This window comes from Mastigoproctus giganteus, chromosome 2, assembly GCF_048544385.1.
Source record: "Mastigoproctus giganteus isolate SK-2022 chromosome 2, ASM4854438v1, whole genome shotgun sequence".
NCBI classification, from domain to species: Eukaryota; Metazoa; Arthropoda; class Arachnida; order Uropygi; family Thelyphonidae; genus Mastigoproctus; species Mastigoproctus giganteus.
The window spans coordinates 149164359-149185732 of record NC_143576.1 but is presented as its reverse complement, the minus strand read 5'-3'; positions in this window follow the sequence as shown (position 1 = coordinate 149185732).

Here is a 21374-nt window from a genome sequence, read left to right as displayed (position 1 = left end):
ATGTGGAGCAAATGTAAGATGTTTGTTTGTCGTGTCATTTAGTGAGAAAACGACTCGAACTCGCAGCTAACTTAATCTTTCTTTCTTTTCGTTCGTATATTTTAATTAACGATCTAATTAAAGCAAATTGTACTTATCTGTTGAAGTCGAAGTTCGCTATCCTGATAAAATAAATCATACTGGGTATTTCATCCTGATACAGATGCTGCTAAGAGATAAGCTATCTCGTTTTAGTAATCAGTGAAATAATGAAGAAAGGAAGATACTACATAGTTTGCGACTAAAAAGATTAAAAACTAATTTAAAATCTCACACACAGCTGACTAATTAGATTTTTTTTTAAAAAATGCAGCACATAATGTTCATAAATTAATCAGAACTAATTTAAATCAGTATATGACAGTATATGAATTATAATAAGGAGGAGGATGTTTATTTCTTGTGCTATAAGTAAGGCTATTTTGTCAAATTGGCTCCAGAACACTGTTTTCTTTAGGACGTCCTACTTCTTATCATATCTCTATCCTTTGCAGACTAAATTTCAAGCTTGTTAAATTGTCGCTGACTTCTAATTTCTGTTCACTTTAGTTTCATTTCACAGTGTGATTTGTAAACATGTCTATCCCTTTCTCTATCTTCTAAGGCACTGGAGAATTACCTAAGATTGGCATTTAAGGAATTGGTAGTAGATTTTCAAGAAGTTGAAGCTGATTGAGCAGGACAAGGTTTCTCAAAATGTAAAGTAGAATGCAATGTTCTATCATCGGCAAAACTATGGATGGGATTTCCAGTCAATGGAAGAAGGTCATTAATATACAAGAGGAAAAGAGTGGGGGAAAGAACTGAACCTTGGGGGACACCGGCATTAGTGGAGAAGTTAGAAGACAGAGAGCCATCTACCATCACCCTCAGTGGTGAGCGATCAGAGAGAAAACTGGATAACCAATTAAAAAAAAATAGTTGGCAAACTATAAGATGGAAGTTTGTTTAGAAGACATTTATGCCAAACACGATCGAAAGCTTTTGAGATGTCAAGAGCAACTACTTGTGTTTCACCAAACCTTTCCATTGAATTAATCCATAAATGGGTAACATAAGCCAAAATATCACCAGTGGATCGACACTGACAGAATCCATACTGGCGATCGTTGATCAGACGGAAGGTTTCTAGGTAGTTTAAGAGTTGGTGGTTAATTGATTTCTCCGTTACATTAGAAAGAGTAGAAATAATTGCAATGGGACGATAATTGGATGGGAGCGATTTGTCACCCTTTTTAGGAACTGGCTGGATATGAGCAAATTTCCAAGCAGAAGGAAAAACATCTTTGGAATAAGAAAGTGAAAAAAGGCGGCAAAGCATAGGAGTAAGTTCAGGAGCACAGGTTTTGAGAACAAGTGGAGAAATACCATCGGGACCTGGAGCTTTCTTAGCATCAAGATTCGTCAAAATCCTTCTGACATCCTTTTTACGGAAGACCACAGGAGGCATTGAATGGAGCGTTTTGGAAATGGTGGGAGGTGTTTTACCAAGATCATTAATACATGGTTGGAAGAAAAATGGGATGGTAGCAGGTTAGCTTTATCCTTGGCTGAAGTGACAACAGAACCATCTGGTTTGGACAGAGGTGGGAGCAGAGATGGGCAAAAGTTGAGGCCAATAGCTTTGGCAAGAGACCAGAATGCTTGGCTACCATTAGGGCAAGAAGCAAGTTTTCTACTCTTAGCCTGTTCAATTACTGCGAAATTTTGATTTACACCTCGGATATAAATTAATAATTGAACTGTATGGCTTGTACCTTCAATCCCATCAATTGCTATTGAAAAATGAGTGAATTCACGAACTTTTTCTACGAGTTGATTTTGAACATCGGCTATTAAATCTTCAATTCTTCTCGTTACAGTTTATGGAGATAAACTTACAGACATTTTTTTTTTTTCTTTCTCAGGACATGCTTCTGCAATTGCCAAACAAATTCATTTTACAAATTCTCCATCCGTAAAAGCCCTTCCTTCTTCGACAATGATTTTGGAAAACTAGCTCAAACTGCAGATAAATGTTGATGAGTAAAAGTTTTAATCTTCTGTTGTTAACTTCGAAAAGTTTGGATTAGTTCTTGGAATTTTTTCTGCCACAAAGGTCCTTGAAATTTATCGTAATTTGAGGCATGTTTTGTGGTGCAGTGACGTTTCACATTACATTCCTTGAACACCTTGTCTGTGTTCAAGGAATATAATATGAATAAGAAACAAAAATAAGTATACTGTCAAAGTGTCAAACTTTGACCGTTTTTGAGACTAAAACGTAGAGAAATATATAATTTTCCTCCAATCACTAACAAAAGAAAGGATTTTCTAGGGAAGACTGGCAAGGATTTTTGTAGAATATCGCAGAAGGTTAAAAAATAGAAAGCACCTATTTTAAATACAAAGATTTATGTATACATTTTTAGCTTAGGCGAAGGTGCTCGCGAGAACAAAATTTATTTTTTAAAGAGCACAATGGTGCTTGCGAGCACCAGATTAAGAACTCCTGATCTAGAGGATAATAAAGAAATTGAGCTAGGATTTATCTTACGTGGAGGTCGCATAAATATTGACCATTCCCTATAATAACAAAATGTTTCTTATGTTTGAGATATGGGCATACTACTCAACATTGTTCCTGCAATTCTCCACCATCATGCGGGAATTGTTCTCGCAGTGGGCAAATGAATGCCGAATGTCCCCATAAGGAAGAGCCGCCACTCTGCATTAATTGTAAAAGACGTAAGAGGGATTTTTTATCACTCGTTTAGAAGTACGGACTGTCCAAAACATTTAAGTGCACTAGAAATGGCAAGACAAAGAGTTCAAAGTGAGTGAAAAAGAACACAAGATTTGCAACATGCTGTAACATTAAAACTAATGCATATTAATAGGCGGAGGTCTTGGACTGTATCAGGTGAAATTTCATTGACTGTTGAGGAGAACTGTATAGACACAGTACCAATAAAAGAGCCATATTGTGTTAAGGACCATGCTTGGCGTAAAGCTAAAGTTGCAGGTTACTTGAAAAATTTATTGGTACTCACAATGTGTGTGTGTGTTTCCAATAGACCTAGTCGTTTCACTACCTTTTATAGCTGTACAGGGCAATCAAATATAGACGTGACACTTAGTACTGCAAATCTTCGTAGTAATGTGAGTGATTGGAAGATCAGTCCAGATTGGACTGATCTTCCAAGCAGTAATCACAATTATTGCAGAGTACCGGAATTAGTTAGCTTTGCTATAAAACAAGTGATTGCCCAATATTTGTTTCATAATTTGGCTAACTTTCCATCGTATAATTTGAGTGTTATTAAATTATTTTCCACTGAAGATCTTGTTGCTCAAGTTATTCGGTATTTGTTGAAATCTGCATATACAAATCCACGAAAAAGTAGATTACATCTTCTAAAAGGTGCGCCTGGTGCACCAATAAGTTAACCGTGTTGTGAAAGACTGTTCATAGAGCTAGGAGAAAATATCAACGATATAGACATTGGCCAACACGTGTTATATGACTACATTTTATGATGACTTTCGTTTGGAATTGCAAAATAACTGATACATTTTCATCTGGACATGAAGTCAATTTATTGTACAACAGTGTTTCTTTTCGGATGTTACAAGACTGCTACAAAAGTATTTATGCTACGGAAATTGATGATTGCTAGAACTCAATAATTAAGGGTGTGCCACCTACTTTATATAAAAATCATTGCAGAAATTTCCCAGCTGCATAGATCATAATTTATTTATATTTATACATGTGTGTGTGTATATATATATTTATTTATTTATTTTAATTTAATTAATTATATTTTATTTTATTTATTAAATTTTTTTTCTATACCACGGAATTTTCTCTCTCTCTGGATCGGGCCCCCAGGGAATTGCTTCACTCATTGGTTTAGCACTACATCATCTGAGTGAAGAACGTGTGTATTAGGACAGACAGTTTATATACTGAGATTGGTCCACCTCCCCGTGGTATGGACGAATACCCAGAATCATCTCTCCAGGTGACTGATAATTCTGGGTAGCCAATTGGCCAGAACAACACAACACACATAATATTCACAAACCTACAGTATTCCATATCAGTATTCCCTTTGGCCCTACTGCTCTTCACAGAGACACAGTGGAGTTGAACTGGCGTTCTAGGAGCCGTCCCTTACAAAAAAGACAACCACATCTCTCTCTCTCTCTCTCTCTACACACACAAAGAAATTCTCTATTATGGGTTAACCGTTCTGCTACTAAAGTAATTGTAATATTCTATTTTGTCTATTTTTGGAATGAAAAATCCAAATTTTCGGAGGATAATTTATATGACACCGTCGCTCCAGACTCGCCCACAGCATGAAGAAGCTTATTAACATTCTCCCAGTAAAGAAGTGATCCAGGTCTTTCGAGAGAGAGAGAGAGAGAGAGAGAGAGAGAGAGAGAGAGAGAGAGAGAGAGAGAGAGAGAGAGAGAGAGAGAGAGATGCATGTGCTTCCAAACCATGCTTTGTTCTCTAGTTTCTAGGCCAAGATGATAAAGCCATGTTTTAACCCGACGATAACCCCGGATAAAACGGTCGTTTTCAAAGCCGCTAAGTGGATTTTTCTTATTTATTGATTTGAAATTATTGTTTTTCTAAAACTTTTGATTTAAATTTAGTAGTATAACATTATTTGGTGATTTTCTGATTAATTTGGTGTATTTATTCTTTACCCGGCCTTGTAATTGCATAAAAGTATCGGTAAAGGTTTCCACGTGTTTCAACTCCGCTAACCGTTCGTAATTTTCCCGCCTTTGTGATACGATATACCGTACTAGATAGCGTTAGTTGAACTTCGTTAGCAGTTAAATTGTACGTTTAAATAAATACATATAACGACTTAGATTACAAACGTAATATAATTAATTTTATTTAACATAATTAATTATACATATAACCACTTAGGTTACGTAACATAAATAATTAGTAAAAACAAATAATTAATACATAACTTGATACGAAAGTTATATAAAGGGATTTCGCAGATAACACTCGTTACTGAAACGTAAATATTCCGTAGATAACACTCGTTACTGAAACATAAATATAGCGTTATAACTGTGTTTGGATACAAGTTTAGGATTTAATTTTGTACAGAAATTGAAATTTTATTGAAAGTAAATCTAAATCATGACTCAAACCAGAGCAGCAAAGCAAAGGGCTCAAGCTAATGGGAATGCTGTGGCCCAGGGGAGAACTGAGGGGGGCAGTTGTCCTCTGAATCACAGCCTTGTAAGATGCACTATTTGCTTGATGTTTGCGGAGCAGTCAAGTATGGGACATGATACTGCCATGGGGGATGTCTTTGTGTGTGTGCGATGCAAGGAGTGTAAGGAGATAAGGCGACAACTCAGCGTTGTTATGGGCCTATATGAGAGCTTGAAGGATAGGGTGGATGCCCTCGAAGGATTACAAGTGAGGGGCCCATCAAGCTCTCAGCTGCCCACACCAATGCCAGAGCTTGCACTTGGTCATCGCGGAACACAGCGGCAACCCCCAAGGCAGAATGCGCTGGTCCCAAAGGAACTAGTAGTTGTTGGTGACTCTATTGTCAGGGAAACGGGAAACATGCTTTGTAAAAAGGATAGGTGGAATAGGACCAGGGTATGTCTGCCAGGGGCAAATGTTGATGACGTTGTAGAGCGGATATCATCTTTTAAGGGCACAAAAGGTGATATAGTTGTACACGTTGGCACTAATGACATTAAGAGTAGGAGACCGGCGGAATTACTTGACAAGTACAGGTCACTGATGAAAAAAAGCCGTGAATTAGGGTTGAAATTGAAAGTGTCTGCAATTCTGCCCAGACACGATAGGAGGGAGTATATGATGAGAGCCCTGTCAATCAATTCGGCCCTGGAAAGATTGTGCAGGGCTCAAGGGGTAGAATTTTTTTCAGCCTGGTCTGTACTTGTTAACAGGAGAGACTGCTTCTACAGGGATGGGATACACTTAAATAGAAAGGGTGCAAGAATGTTTGCTGATGCTATCGAGGCAATGTTAGGTGGGTCGGAAAACTGCTAGATTGGGGGGATACAAGGACTAATAGATTAACAGTAGCCACTGGCAGAGGTGAAAGTGATTCTTGCACTGCTTCTATTGGAATGAGCCGCAGCCTGGAAAATAAGATGCAGGATATTTCAGAGACTGCTGGGAATCATTGGGGTACAAGTAAACACATGGGTTGTGTTAGGGTAGCTAAGAAAAAGAACAGGTGCATGTATACTTGTGTGTACACCAATGCTAGGAGTTTAGTAAATAAATTTGATGAATTTGAGGTATTGCTCAAAACATCAAAGGCAGATATTGTGGGGATTTCAGAGACGTGGTGTCACACAGATATAAGAAATGCAGAACTGGAATTTGGGGAGTACAATGTCTACAGAAAGGATAGACAGGATAGGAAGGGAGGAGGGGTTATGCTATTAGTTAAAAAACACATAAAATCCAAGGAAGTGAAGCCAGTCGACATCGATGGACAGTGCAGTGTCGAGTCAGTTTGGTGTGACATAAGCATTGGGAGATCAAAATTGAGAATAGGAGTGTGCTATAGGCCTAATGACTCTGATGAGTATAATAAGAAACTGTTCGGAGAAATAGAGTGGGCCAGTAAATCAGAGAGTCTTATAATGGGGGATTTTAATTTCCCAGATATTGACTGGAATTCGGGGGCTGGTCACTCACACAGTAGCAAGGCTTTTGTGGATTTATTGGATGATTGTTTTCTACATCAGCATGTTCGGGAGGCAACTAGAGGGAGTAATACTCTTGATTTGATTATCAGTAGTGATTCTTCATGCATTAAGAATCTACAGATAAATGAACCACTTGGTGGCAGTGATCACAGTGTGCTGAAGTGGGAGTTACTCAAAGAGGTAACTACCATTAGGGGTAAAGGGAAGGGGTATTGCTTTCGTAAAGGCGACTACAATGGACTGAGACAGTATTTAAATTCTATACAGTGGGATCAACTGATGATATTGCCAACAGCAAATTCAAAATGGGAAGCATTCAAAGAACTTATCGTGGAAGCTACTAGGCTTTACATACCAACTAAGAAATATTGTTCAAGGTTTAGGCCTAAATGGTTGTCAGATGAACTAATGAGGCATATGGCAGAGAAGAAAAATGCATGGGATACATACAAATTAACACGTGACACGGACGCCTATGATAGATACAAGTTGATCTGTAACCAAGTTACAAAGGAGGTTAGGCAGGCGAAGGCAGATTACGAGAGATCCTTGGCAAGGGATGCGAAGAAAAACAGCAAAGAGTTCTTTACTTATGTAAACTCTAGAAGGAAGGGGATGAATCAGATTGGTCCACTTGAGATCGATGGGTCAACTGTTGATGACCCTGCTCGGGTAGCTAACAAACTAAATGAATATTTTGCATCGACATTCACACATGAGGAGTTATTCAGCGAGGGGAATGCCAGAGGTGTATTCAATTCTAGCAGTAAGCTAGAGAATCTTGTAATAACTGAGAGCAAAGTGGAGGAGAAATTGTTGAAGATAAACACAAGAAAGGCACCTGGGGTGGATGGGATCTATCCAGATATATTAAAGGAGGCAGCAAAGGAGGTAAGCAAACCCTTAGCCATAATTATGAGAGCTTCCTTGGACTCAGGGGAGGTACCCATTGACTGGAGATGTGCAAATGTGACCCCAATTCACAAAGGGGGATCAAAGGCTGACACAAGTAATTATAGACCTGTGAGTTTAACTTCTGTTCCCGGAAAATTAATGGAGGCACTGGTGAAAGAAGCACTGCAGGATCATCTAGACAAGACTTCAGTTATAGCTAGGACACAGCATGGTTTTGTTAAGGGGAAGTCTTGCCTGACCAATTTGATTGGATACTATGATGCAGTCACAAAAGAACTGGATGCAGGGAATAACTTTGATATTATATACTTGGATCTTAGAAAGGCTTTTGATACTGTTGCACATGGAAGACTGCTGCACAAATTGGAGCAGTGTGGCATTGGAGGCAAGTTGCTGCTATGGATAAAGGGGTGGTTGAGGGGGAGAAGACAGAGAGTGGTAATCAATGGACACTGCTCATCGTGGACTAATGTTATTAGTGGAGTCCCTCAGGGTTCAGTATTGGGGCCTTTATTGTTTTCTGTATTTATAAATGATATTGATGATGGTATATCAGGCTTAATGTCCAAGTTTGCAGACGATACGAAGGTTGGCAGGGTTGTCAAGGACACTACTGACACTATGCTGCTGCAACAGGATTTGGAAAGGTTGAGCAGATGGGCTTCGAGGTGGCAAATGAAGTTTAACATTGACAAATGTAAAGTACTACATATGGGAAACAGCAACCCCAGAGCAGCGTATCAACTCTGTGGTACTACACTGACAGTGGTAGAGAATGAAAGGGACCTGGGGGTGGTGGTGCAGGCAGATATGAAGTTCTCTGAGCAGTGCAGACGAGCTGCAAGAGTAGCTCATGGTGTATTGTCAATGATATATAGGAATTTTTCTAGCAGGGATAAGGAGGTGATTATTCCCTTGTATAAGGCAATGGTCAGGCCACACCTAGAGTACTGTATACAGGCCTGGAGGCCTCATTTCAGGAAGGATGTAGAGCTGCTGGAAAGAGTACAGAGAAGGGCAACTAGATTGGTGAATGGGACAAAGGGGTTCTCTTACGAAGAAAGGCTTAAGTTTTGCAAATTACAGTGTCTGGAAACTAGGCACCAGCGGGGTGATCTGATAGAGGTGTACAAAGCCTTGAATGGTTTGAGCATGCTCAATGCTGATGGGATTCTTCCTCTAGCTCAGAAAAATCACCTGAGGGGGCATAAATTCAAATTGAGGAAAGACAGATGTAGGATAGATGTGCGGAAATTTGCCTTTAGCCAGCGGGTGGTTGGTGGGTGGAACAGACTTCCATCCCTTGTCGTGGAAGTTGATAGCCTAAATAAGTTTAAGGCTCAGCTGGACAGGTATTTCGAACGAACAGAGGGGTGAAGTGGAAGTGGTTATTTTTATTTATTTATGTTACTTTTTTTTTTTTTTTTTGGCTGATGCTGCATAAGCTTGCTTTCTTGCATCAAATGCCTCTACTAATGCTAATGCTAATGCTAATGCTAAAATCTAAACCTAGTATCTTAATTCCTTACTGATATTTCTGTAGAAAGAAGATTTAGTATCTGAAATCCTTTTCACAGCTTTTTGGTTGATATTACTAATTAATTAATTAATTTTATTTTATTATTTTTTTATTTTATTAGAAGCTGGGCGTCTAATAAGATCATCGTCTGGAATTACTTTGACAGCGTTGTGATCGCAAATCTGTGCAATGATAGGATTGGTATTTGACAAATGATTGCAAATCGCATCTTGTCACATATGCATACACTAATATTAATACAATTAACCGTAACTGAGCGAACAGTCAGGGATGAACTAATTTCATTCTCGGGGTATGTTTAGCCAAAGATTAAACAATGTTATCGGAGGTGGACACAGAATTGTATTGCATATGAATATCATATGAAGTAAATAATCTCATACACTACACTCGAAAGCCAGCTTTCGCAAAGGTCTATAATTTGCTTATCCACAGTTGTTAGGCTCTTCCAGTAGCCCCAAGCTGTCAGGATGTTAAATATTGGATGCTCAGAATACACCAATGCGAAGCAAGTTGTATGAGTACTTAGAAACATAGAAATCCGATAACCAAGTCAGATGCAGTTACATTTAACAAATGACTGGCTTAAAGCTGGAATCTAACGTTTCGCTCAGCTGTACATTCACCCTTACTACAAGTATGATTTATGTATGCTAAAGGCAATTGGATTTGAGTGAGCCATCAAGCAACCAAGCCAAAATATATTTCGACTGAATAACTATAAGCATATTTATTTATTGTAAGCTCTTTTATGTTTGATTCTCACTTATAGTAGATCGCAATAAGTTTTTTTTTTTGTTGGCTACATGCCACAAAACATTGAAATACTAGGATTTAATTATCCTTTGAGTACCGCATTCCATGGCTTCTCATATGAACTTAAGGAAGCTAGTAAACTATTTCTGTAACAAGATAGAATGCAAGTATGAATTAATTTCAAGGAATTGATATTTAAATATGTCCCATAAGCTATCTAGTCTTTAAGAAAAGCCAGCCACCGGAACACTATATGGCTAGGGACTACGATCAACAGCTTGGAGATTCAGTTTCCTCCCAATGGGTTCTATATATATAACATCTCGGTGAAATCTACGCACGGACTCAAAGAACATTGATACGGGGTGTGTCTGAAAATAAGTAAACAGATAAATTCTCTCTATATAAAAAAATATCTTTAGCCGCCTTTTCTTTCATTCATGTGATCATCTTCAGGTGCTTCCCTTCTGACTTAATACACGTATCCAAACCCTGTCATACCTGTAAACGTTGCTGAATGTCATTTTGTGGAAGCTCTTTCAGCAGTGTATTCACACTAGCATGAATGCTTTCAATTTATTTAACTTGTAATTCTATGAGTGAGTTTTTCATATATGGAAACACGACATCTAATGAAGCAAGAACCATAGTGTACAATGGATGTTCTACACTGATTGTTTTGACACTTGTATTTTTCAGGCTAACTTTTTAACGAGGTTAACGAATGCGCATTCCACGCGGCTCTTAAGTTATACTACATAAACTTAATGCAATTTGGAATTTGGAAACGGCCATTTGTGTTTGATTATTCATATATTAAATAATATAATAAAAAACATTCTTATGCCACGTTTCAGAACCTGTGATGGATCGGCACGGGTTCTGAAACGTCACCTTTGTATCAAATTCAGTGTATTTAGATCTCAAGTACGGTACTTAATGTTCGTTTTAACCTCAGTTTGTAGATATTACTCTGTTAAACTAAGGATGTGCAGGAGTAGCTCAGGAGGAGCAATAAACAGGCAATAAAATAATAATAATTAAAAAATACGAATAAATAAAAAATATCTCGAAGAAAAGAACAACACATGAAGTGGAGTTACGAAATGAATGCGGTCATCATGCAAGCATAATACGAAATAACCAAGTTAGACTACTTTGACAATACACAGGATGAAACCACACACCACGTAGTTGGAACGGTTCCCGACTGTTCAGATCACCCTAACAGCGAATAGGATACCAGCGACGGAACACCTTCATAAAGAACCAGATAGGCCCTGCAATCTTGGCAAAAATCAAACAAGATGTGAGCGACCGACTGCAAACAACAACGAATATGGACACAACCGAACCAGAACTGGAGGAGGAACACCAAGTACGAGAACTATAACCCAGAGCAGCCAAAGTGGAAACAGACGAGTTGGCGATATCCAAAATAGAAGAAGAGTGGTAGAAGATCCTACCAGAATTAGAGAGAATGGACCCCACAAAGATCCACACAAATACGGAATCAAAGAGAGCCAATAGAATCCTCTGGCAAGTCGTAGATCACCGTTTGAACCATCGGAATGGGCCAAGTCAAAGAAAAGTCGCATATGGAACAAGTAATGATCATACCTCTCACCGTGTCAACAAGAACCTCCTAAGAACCCCTACATGGAACACCAGGAAGCGAACCTGTACTGTAGGACAGTAAGAGAGTTCCTCGACCAACAATAATAATAATAATATAAAGTATTTAAGGGCAAAGGCCTCATGCTACGAGGTAGAATGACTAATATGTAGGTTAGTGCAAATGCATCATTTTAACATAGCTATCTACCAAAGTAGTTAAATTAATTAATTAAATAAAACGATGCCAATTTAATTAATTAATTTAACTACTTTGGTAGACAGCTATGTTAAAATGATGCATTTGCACTAACCTACATATTAGTCAACAGTAACAATAGCAATTAGACACAACCAACCACCCCATGCACTACCGTCACGGAGCGATAAAAAATCCCATAAAGGAGAAAAAGTTTTTTGTAATAATATCTAGGGGGCTTTGCTCGCTCACCCCCGCGCATGTTTTCTACATAAAATGTAGAGGTATACGGAGTAAGTCAAATCTTTTCTACGTAAAAGACACACCTGTCGATACGCACTGGTCGATATCTAATCGGGTAAACAATTATTTACCTGTGCATTTGTAGTGTGCGGCATTCTCAAGGTCGAATAAATATCATGGTAAAATTCCAGAACAGTGTACACTCTCCAACATGGCAGGTGGTCGATTTCTGGAAGAAACTTGCATCTGTCGTTGTAGAAGTTGATGGCTTAAACAGATTCAAGGCAGAACTAAACAAACATTTGGAGCGAGTGGATGGGTGAAATGAGAAGTGTGTGTGTATTTTTTTTCGGTTGATGTTATATAAGCTTGCTTTCTTGCCTCATGTGCCTTGTTAATGCTGATGCAAATGCAAGCAAAACAGTGGGAAAGCAGTGATTGACAAGTTGTGACTCCCATATTTCGATAAACGGACAGGAACAAAGCAGTGATTGGCAGATGTCACTGCTTTCCCCGCCCACTGTTCTCCTAGGTTGATATGCCTAGGGTGTTTTTCCTCACATTTGCCGTTGTTTTTAAATCGGGAACTCGTCCTCCCATTTTAAAAGGAGGGATAGAGGGATAGGCACCCTACCTAAGCTCAGCCCCACTTCCCCTACAACACAAAAACAATCAGAAAAGGGAGCAGCCTTCACCTGTCAATTATCGCCGTCTTCCTCACTTTCATCGAAGCACTTGCCTGTGTATACTATACCGGACTTCAGCCAATATCACCCTATAATTATTTACCAGCGTTCACGTAGGTCACTTAGGAAAAAAGCCTTTTGCTTCGTGTTCCATAATACATGAGGAACATTGTTGCATCCAAAAGAGCAGGACTAAAATATTTAACTGAAACATTTACAAACTATACAAATATTTACAAAATACTAAACTACAGAAAGTATCAAATATACAATATTCATTAATATACAAAAAACGTTACAATGGAACATCAAATGTTAGACAGTGAACACGTGCACGAGGTTGGTGAACGTTATTGAGGCAGTTATCAATAATTAATTGCATTTGTAGTGACGTAATTGCCTCACCCTCTTCTCCCATTAGCTCGAATAAATATCACTAGGAGGAAAACTTTTTTAATGTATAGATAGATAATATTAGTATATCACTAACTTAGTAATAGCAGTCAGATTTAGATTTCACGAAGGAATTCCCAACATATTCCTTGTTAGGAATGTGTCTGAACAGCCAACATCATGCTTAATTTCAATTTATATTTCTTCTAACGGAATGCTGTATTATAGGACTGGAAACGGCGAGTAGCATCGCGCAGAGCTCATTATTTTGGACACGATAAATTTTCATTGACCATTCAGAGCTATTTGAGTTTTAAAACCTGGCACATTAAAGTTGCCTTTGAATGATCTGTTCATAACATCCTTTTACATCCGATTCTCTCTTCAACTAATTGTTTTATTTTTATATATAATATAAACAGCCATTTGTTTGAGAAAAATCACCAAGATATATTCATGCAATGATTTATCTAAAATGTTTAAAATCCCGATTAGAAACATTGAAAACTTTAAGATAGCCAATGAGCTCATTTTCTACTTTAATGGCTGGTGCTTTGATGTGAAATGCAATTAATTTCCTTTAGCTGCAGTTCAATATTTAGGACCATTTATGCATAAACATCTTTGTATAAACCGACTCATTTTCAATACAATTGGGAAAGAGCTAACGTAGATTAATCTTCTTAAAGCTTTGCATTAAACTGAAATAATTTTAAAATAACGAAGTTTCCATAAATGTGTCTCTCATGCAGTCCGCAGTGATAAATTTCAGTTTTCTCCCTTTAAGAGATACACTTTAGATAAGATGAATGGTTTTTGATAGCGGTTGCTTTGACTAGTCTTACGTGCCCTCTCTGCAGTTTACTGTGCCTTCTACAGTTATTCATTTTCTTGCTTAATATATAAATACTGCCTTGGTAAATTGGTTTTTGACTTATCTTTTCTTTTACAAGATGACATGAGACTCAAGGTTATGTGACAAAGAAGAATGGAGCTATTAATGAAAGAACTTTCAAATCTCTCTTTTCTCTTAACAGCACTGCCTGTCACTCACAAAGTATGTATTGAAATCGATTTTAGAGGTCAACTTGGGCATATTTGAACACAAAAGCTTGATGGACGTGATTCGTAATATTGTCCTACGAGTCTACAACGTAGTACTTGAGTAGCTGAAAAATGTGCCTTTATGCTTACCGAATGATTTATATTTCTTACATCTACTGCAGTTATCAAGAACGTTAAGGATTCGAATGGCACTAGCATTTATTACAATCTCTTTGAAGATCAAAAGATATCTGATAAAGCAGTGTGATAGTAGGTAGTAATAAATTCAATATGAATTGCCCTCTCTCTTTGCTTCTTTGTGAAACTATGACTTAAGAAACCATGGCTCGTATGTACTATTTATATTAATTTTAAAATTGTAATAACAGGAAATGAATTACTCAGTTTGTTTTAAAATATAACAACGGGCAATAATTTCAAATAAGGAAGGAGAAAGTGGAGTATATATATATATATATTCTTATTCTATCACAAACTCTTAAAGAATTAAGGATACGTCGAGTTTTAAAAATAATCAGTGGTTTATTGCAGAGTGAAAAATTCAACATTAATTAGTTGTCCGAAGGATTATTTTTCTGTTCTGCTCAACCGACTGTTTTCATCTGTACTTCTTTATTTGTTTCTTGTTAGTTGTAGAAACATAAAATACTTGTCCGTGGTGATTGGTAATCAGTGATTGGTCATGATCTGATGGTAGAAGTTGGCGATTTTTGTTTTGCAACCATTTTCCGAACGCTGCTTCTTGAAGGAACTAATTAGGCAGCCAGTAGTCTTAAGTTATTTAGGAACTGTGCAGTAATGTTCAATTCTTAACTATTTTATATGAACGGCCACTATTTCATTTGTTTTCAATTTTGTTTGGGATTAATATGTGTATATCTTAGACTTTCCTAAAAGTTAAGAATAAGACAAACAAGTCGATTTTCCTTCTTGTAGATAAACCCATCAGAATTGTACGTTTCTGTGTTCTGTTCCTTCTAAACCCTGACTATTCGTTTTAGTTTGTAACGTCTACCAGATCACTCAATGTTTTTACCAAACTTCATCCTTATCTTCAATCTTAATTTAAATTCGGTTGAACTCGATTCAATCTTCCTTTAAATGAGCGATGCCAACTTTTTAGAAATGTTGACATTGAACTAGTTTGCTCTTTAAAGACACTTTTCGGATCAACATCGTAGAGTGTGAACAAGGGAACGTAGTGTAAGCAACAGAATATTTGCCGCTGCGACTTAAGATCGCAATAATTTTTTCTGGACCATTTGTCTTGATTTAGATGTCACTTGTAGCTTTTCTTATCAAATACGAAAATCACTTTATTAGGAACTGTTCCGAGTAAAGCATATTCATTCCACAAAAGAGATGAAGTGGTTTCTTTTTTAGGGGCGGACTTTCTTCCTCGAAAGGCATCATTTGTTAGTTCGTCGCCGGAGAAATTTACAAGACTAATGGCTTTGTGGGATCATTGTTCATCTAGTCTGACGAATGTTTGCTTTGTAGTCTTCATAGAGAAAGATTTATTGAGGGTTCCGTCTTATTCAGAAAGGTTGTTGACCTTTTATAGATGAGTAATGCTGAAATTTAACTACCGACATCGAAACGAGTATTTATTCGATATCTTTTGGAGTTATTCGGACCTGAAATATCTCTTGCTATTTAAAGACAGTAGTTAACTTTAAAACATTATCAAATTTACAATTAAAAATAAATAAATTGCCTTTCAGTTTAAAATAAGAAAAATACGTTTAATTATGATAACAGAACTGTAGATATGAGCTGTTGTACTTCTGATTCGAGCTTGATAACAATTTCAGCTGGATGAGAAAAGTTTATCTCATCATGTCCGGTTAGACTCTAGTGGAGGATGGACATTATCACTTAAACCATGCAAGTAGGGACTGTCTTGCTGGAATGTGGATCTCAGAAGGTGTATTCATATTCTGTATATATTTATTAGGCATCAGACATAATTGACATAATGCCAGTGGTCTAGAAATATTAGTTATAATTATAGTTTTTGGAAACTATTTCCTTGATATTATTAGTATTGTGAAAAGTATGAAATTAATTTTTAAAAATTAATTATTAAAAGTAAAAAATCTAAAAAAGAATCGAATACAATTAACGTATAAAATTCTTCAACTTCTTTCCCCTAAAAAAATAATAATGTTCTTATTTCTACAACTGTCTCGTAATCAACTACATTGGTCTTAGAAAAAAAAAGAGTTTTCTTACACTTTAGCATTGCCATCTAAATTATAAGAGATTTAAAATTTCTGTGAGTTCGGATGATCACTCTCAGTTTTTAGAAGCATTCCAGTCACTGGTATGACTACTCACATGATTAGAATACGTAAATGCGTAGAAAATATACCCGAGAAGAGGTAAGCTTCGCCAAAGGAAAAAAAAAAAGAGCTATCCAACGTTCCTTGATCAATTTGCAATTGAATTTGGTACAGCAGCGTACAGACATGTAAAAGGTAAGTGGACGCTTGAAGAATCGATTTATAAGACTTGAGAAAATCATTCAAATAATGCAAATATGGAAATAATGTATTCATGCTCTTTTAAGTGCATAATCCAAAGATTCGAACTCTTTCTCATTTCCATTATATGTCAAACGTCCATGAATTTCTTTCATTAAAAATCAGTCGTACGTGAAACTTTTTCAAAAGAGGATAACAGAAATTTCATTTTTGTAATCGTAAATGCACTTACATCGTAGGGAAGAAGAAGAAGAAGAAAAAAAAAAAAAACACTTGTACGTTTAGTTCTCAAGGAAATGGGCGTATTTCTTTAAAACAGTCGACTGCGAGAGGAAGCAAAAATTTCATCCTTTAGTCTTCAATTACTGTAAAAATACATTGTAGTTTAATAGACAAAGTACGGGAATTTGTTTTAAGTCAAGTACACTTAAATGTAACATTAGAAAACATACAAAAAATAATAAAGTAGCTGAATGTATTCAAATGTCTGTTTTGTGAAATTTATCGTTTAAGCGTAGGGTAAGGAAATCAAAAAATGCCTTTTTTACATTGACATCATAGGTTTCTAATACTTAAAAGAAATAATATGTTTGCCTGATTCATAAAAGTTTCTTAATAAGGCTGGGGAGTCTGCAGATAACTCGATGCTTTCTACAATAATTAAAATCACTCGGGATTAAGTTTACACGAGTGTGCTGCATGACAATCTACTTTAAAATATTGTATGGATAAATACAAAAGAGAGCGTGCGAATATTTTTATTCAATAAAATGTTCCTTCTTTCAATTATGAGGAATGGAAAAATTTGACTATATTCTGCTGAATTCTTTTTTTTTTTTCTTTTTCTATTAAACAGAGAGAATTATATCAAACTGATCTCACGTTGCTTTCTTAAAATTCTTTAGGAATATTTCTCAGGCTCTCGTGGGTAGCACAGTTGGTAGAATCGCTGTCCTCTCAATACTGGGTCTTTCCCACTCTGTGTCCTCCCAACACCGAGTGGAAAAGACCTGAGTTCGAGTCCCATCGATAACGGGAGCAATTTTTATGGACCTTTTTCACAACGTGGCTGAGTTAGTCTGTCTCAGCGATGGTAGTATGGTTTTTTCTCCCGAAAACTTTGATTTTTCGTCCAGCAAACAGAAAAACATAAATAGCGATATGACCTTAGTCTCTGATGCTCCTAAAACCTGCAAAAAGTGTATCTGTCCTCCCACCCATCCATTAGGAATCACTGACTCTCGGGCAATTTGTTTTAGGACTTGCAGTTTGTTTCTAGAAGTCTTCTCGAATGTTTCATTATCACATTTCTTGCTCAAGAAAGGCTAATTTTTATTTTCATTAACTGCTGTTGTTTTTATTAAATTATTTTATTGATATTTCGTGTCGGACAAACCTATTTTTATAATGTTAATGATCACTTTAGATATAATAGTACCTAGAGCGATCTTCGTTGGCGATACAGTTGGTTTTTATGTTTATTTTTCTGTTATCATAGTAAAGTCTAGATCAAATGCCACAAGCTACGAAAGCTATAAAAAGGTCATCGTATATGTCAGGCACAATTTCCTTGCGTAAATAGCTGTGAAATAGCTGTGAGAAAATTTGGTTTGCTACTTGGTGCATTGATCTCATATTGTGCAGGCACTTCGCCAAGAATTTTTTGGCATTGCAAATAAATAATATAAATTATTAATATAAATAATAGGCGCTGCTTCAATGGAGAAGTATATTGCTCTTTAGTTGCAGTGTATTCCAATCCCCAGATCTGAGTTTCGTTCCTTTCTGGGATCTCATCGGTGGGCAGGCAATCAGTGTGAGATCTATTTTCTGAATGCATCCACATATCTGTTTTGTGACTTTTAGCGTTTAACATAGGGTAAGGAAATTTGCCTAATTCATTCCGAATTTATAAATTATGTGTTACTAAAACATATAGTTTTTTTATTAGTAGTTTCATTATTGCTAACGAAAAAATAAATAAATAAAAACCATAATAGCGCATCAAAACGGAAAAACAGTTTGCCACCAAGAGCCAGAATACAATTAAGTTGCATATAAGGAAATTTCTTTAGTAGCTAGCCTTAATTATCTTTTGAAATATTAATCATTTAAACATGTTATAATGATGTTTCTTTTCCCGCAGTATCTTCACACTTCTCTTCCAATATCTTTACAATTTAGTGGACAACAAATTTCTATTTTATTATTTTTTTTTTACCTGGCAATTTACTAATACTGAAATTAGTACTTAACTATTTTTTTAACATGAAGTAGTTTTATCATATAGACCTTAATATAACTTAATTATTAGAAATACCTTACAATTAAGTTGTTTTTTTTTTTAAGCTGGACGCCTACTGTGTCCCATCCACCTCTTTTCAAACCCAGTCTTTTATCCCACCTCTCCTGACTATTCCCTCCTGCACTCTTTATCCAATGAAATATATATTTTCTATATATACAGTATATCCCAGGTCTTTTCCAACACCTGGTGTTGGAAAAGACCTGGGTTCGAGTTCTGTCGATGAAGAGAGGAATTTTATGAGCCTTTTTCCCAATGTGGCTGAGTTAGTCGGTCTCAGGCGAGAGTAGCATCGGTTTTTCTACAGGCAATTCTGGTTTTTCGTTCAGCAAACAGAAAATCAACCACAGAACACACAAAATTTACAAACAGTACATACAGAGCAATATGGCCTTGGTCGCTAATGCTCCCAAAAACCCAACAACAACTTTCTTGCTTTTACAGGGAACTGTATCTCAATACAAGAGAACTGATAGCGTATTTGTGGGCAGTCGCTTGAGCGGTGCCGCTTGAGCCTTAACAATATGTGAACTATGTCCTAACTTCACACTTCTGGGTTAAATCTACATTTTCCTCTGCAATAATCGAGACGTCCAAAGACAACGGACATCTCTAAACGGTATCTTTCGATCTTTATAAAAATCCAAAAAATTTACAACCAAGCTCACTTCCACAATTTTATTCTAAAGTACAAAATCTCTTTAGAAGCGTGTCAATATTTTCGATGTCGGCAAATAACTCATACCCTGTATGCTCTGGTTTGATCTGGCCATGTGATCCTCTCTGGCTGAGTATTTTAACGAAACAGTTGCTCGCTTCAATTTGTTTGTTCCCTGCTTACATTTTCCGGAGAACTCGTACTAATTTACACGAAGTAATCTTCGTGTAAATGAGATACATAAATAAAACATGTTGCGGGAAAGGGAATTTACTGATTAATTTTGACCTTCATTTTTGACCTTTGTATTACTCACACCTTTAATTTGGTATTAAAATATATTTGAATAATCAACTTTATTGAAAAATATTTGAGTATGCGCCGGTAAATTTTGCCATTCGAGTAAATTACTCGGTAACAAGAAAATCCTAGAAGTAAGGATTTCACCTGTACCTTACAAAGTCGGCTTCAGTTTGTTATTTTTATTATTTTTTAAATGGACAATTAGATTACCATTCTTAATGGTAATGTAATCTAATTTCACTGAATCTAAATTCGCCACAAACTGATTTCTAAATTTTTGATGATTTGAATAAAGAAATCTGAAGGTGAGTTGCATTTGTTATGAATCTCCTATAGAATATACAGTCGTCTGAAAAGACTAAAGTCATTCACTCCGAACTCTACCACAGTGCGTGTCCGTACTTCTGCCCAAAATAAATTTACTTTACTAGAGAATAATAGAAACTTAAATAAGTCATAGCCACCCACCTTTAATTATGTTGTGGTTCAAACCCTTGAAGGGAAAGGATTTGGAATTCAATTATTAAGCATTTTGTATTCGATATACTGTAATTCAACTAATTTGGTGCATATTCAAATATTTTGGATTTACAGCTATTAATTCCATCTGAAGCATAACTTTCACCCTGGGAAATGCTAGGTTTGATTCTATTTCTCTTCGGAAATTTGCCTAATAAAGGAGGTAATTATCTTTCTTGGTTGTTTAATTATTTTTTGGTTGTTTTGCGTCAGAGGAGCGACACAATAAGGTATTTTATTTCGTTGTGAATTAAATTAAGTATTTCAAAATGAAAATTTTCTCCCATCAGGAGTCGTTTCAACGTACCCACTGGTTTCAAGAAAACTTTAAGATCGTCTCCAGGGGATATATATATATATAATCTCAACTTTAGAGAAGTTATTCGGCATTAAAGATAATTGGGTTTACTATAAGGTCGGACCAACACTATTTCTAAAGGTTACAAACACAAAACCTTTACTTCAGGTACTCTTTACTAATGAGAGTAGATTCGGTCTCAGTAGCGATTCTGGAGGTCAGCTAATCTGTCGAGTGGTTAGAACACTGTATCACCCCGCAAACATCACTGAAAGGGATCGATATGGCGGTCGAGGTGTTCTCGTCTGGGGAGACGTTATCTTGGATGGACGTACAGAACTCCAGATATTGGAAGACGGTACTGTAACCGGTGCACGCTACTGTACGGAGCTAATCCTTCCCCATGTGCGTCTATTCCGAGGTGCCATTGGCCCTGAGTTCGTGTTTATGGATGATAATGCCACACCCCATCGCACTGCAGTTGTTGATATGCTTTTGGAAATGAGGACATTGTTCGTATGGATTGGCCTGCCCGTTCCATCGATCTAAATCTTATCGAACACACATGGGACGCTCTAGGGAGACGCCTAGCGGCAACTCCACATCCACCAGAAAATGTTCACCAGCTG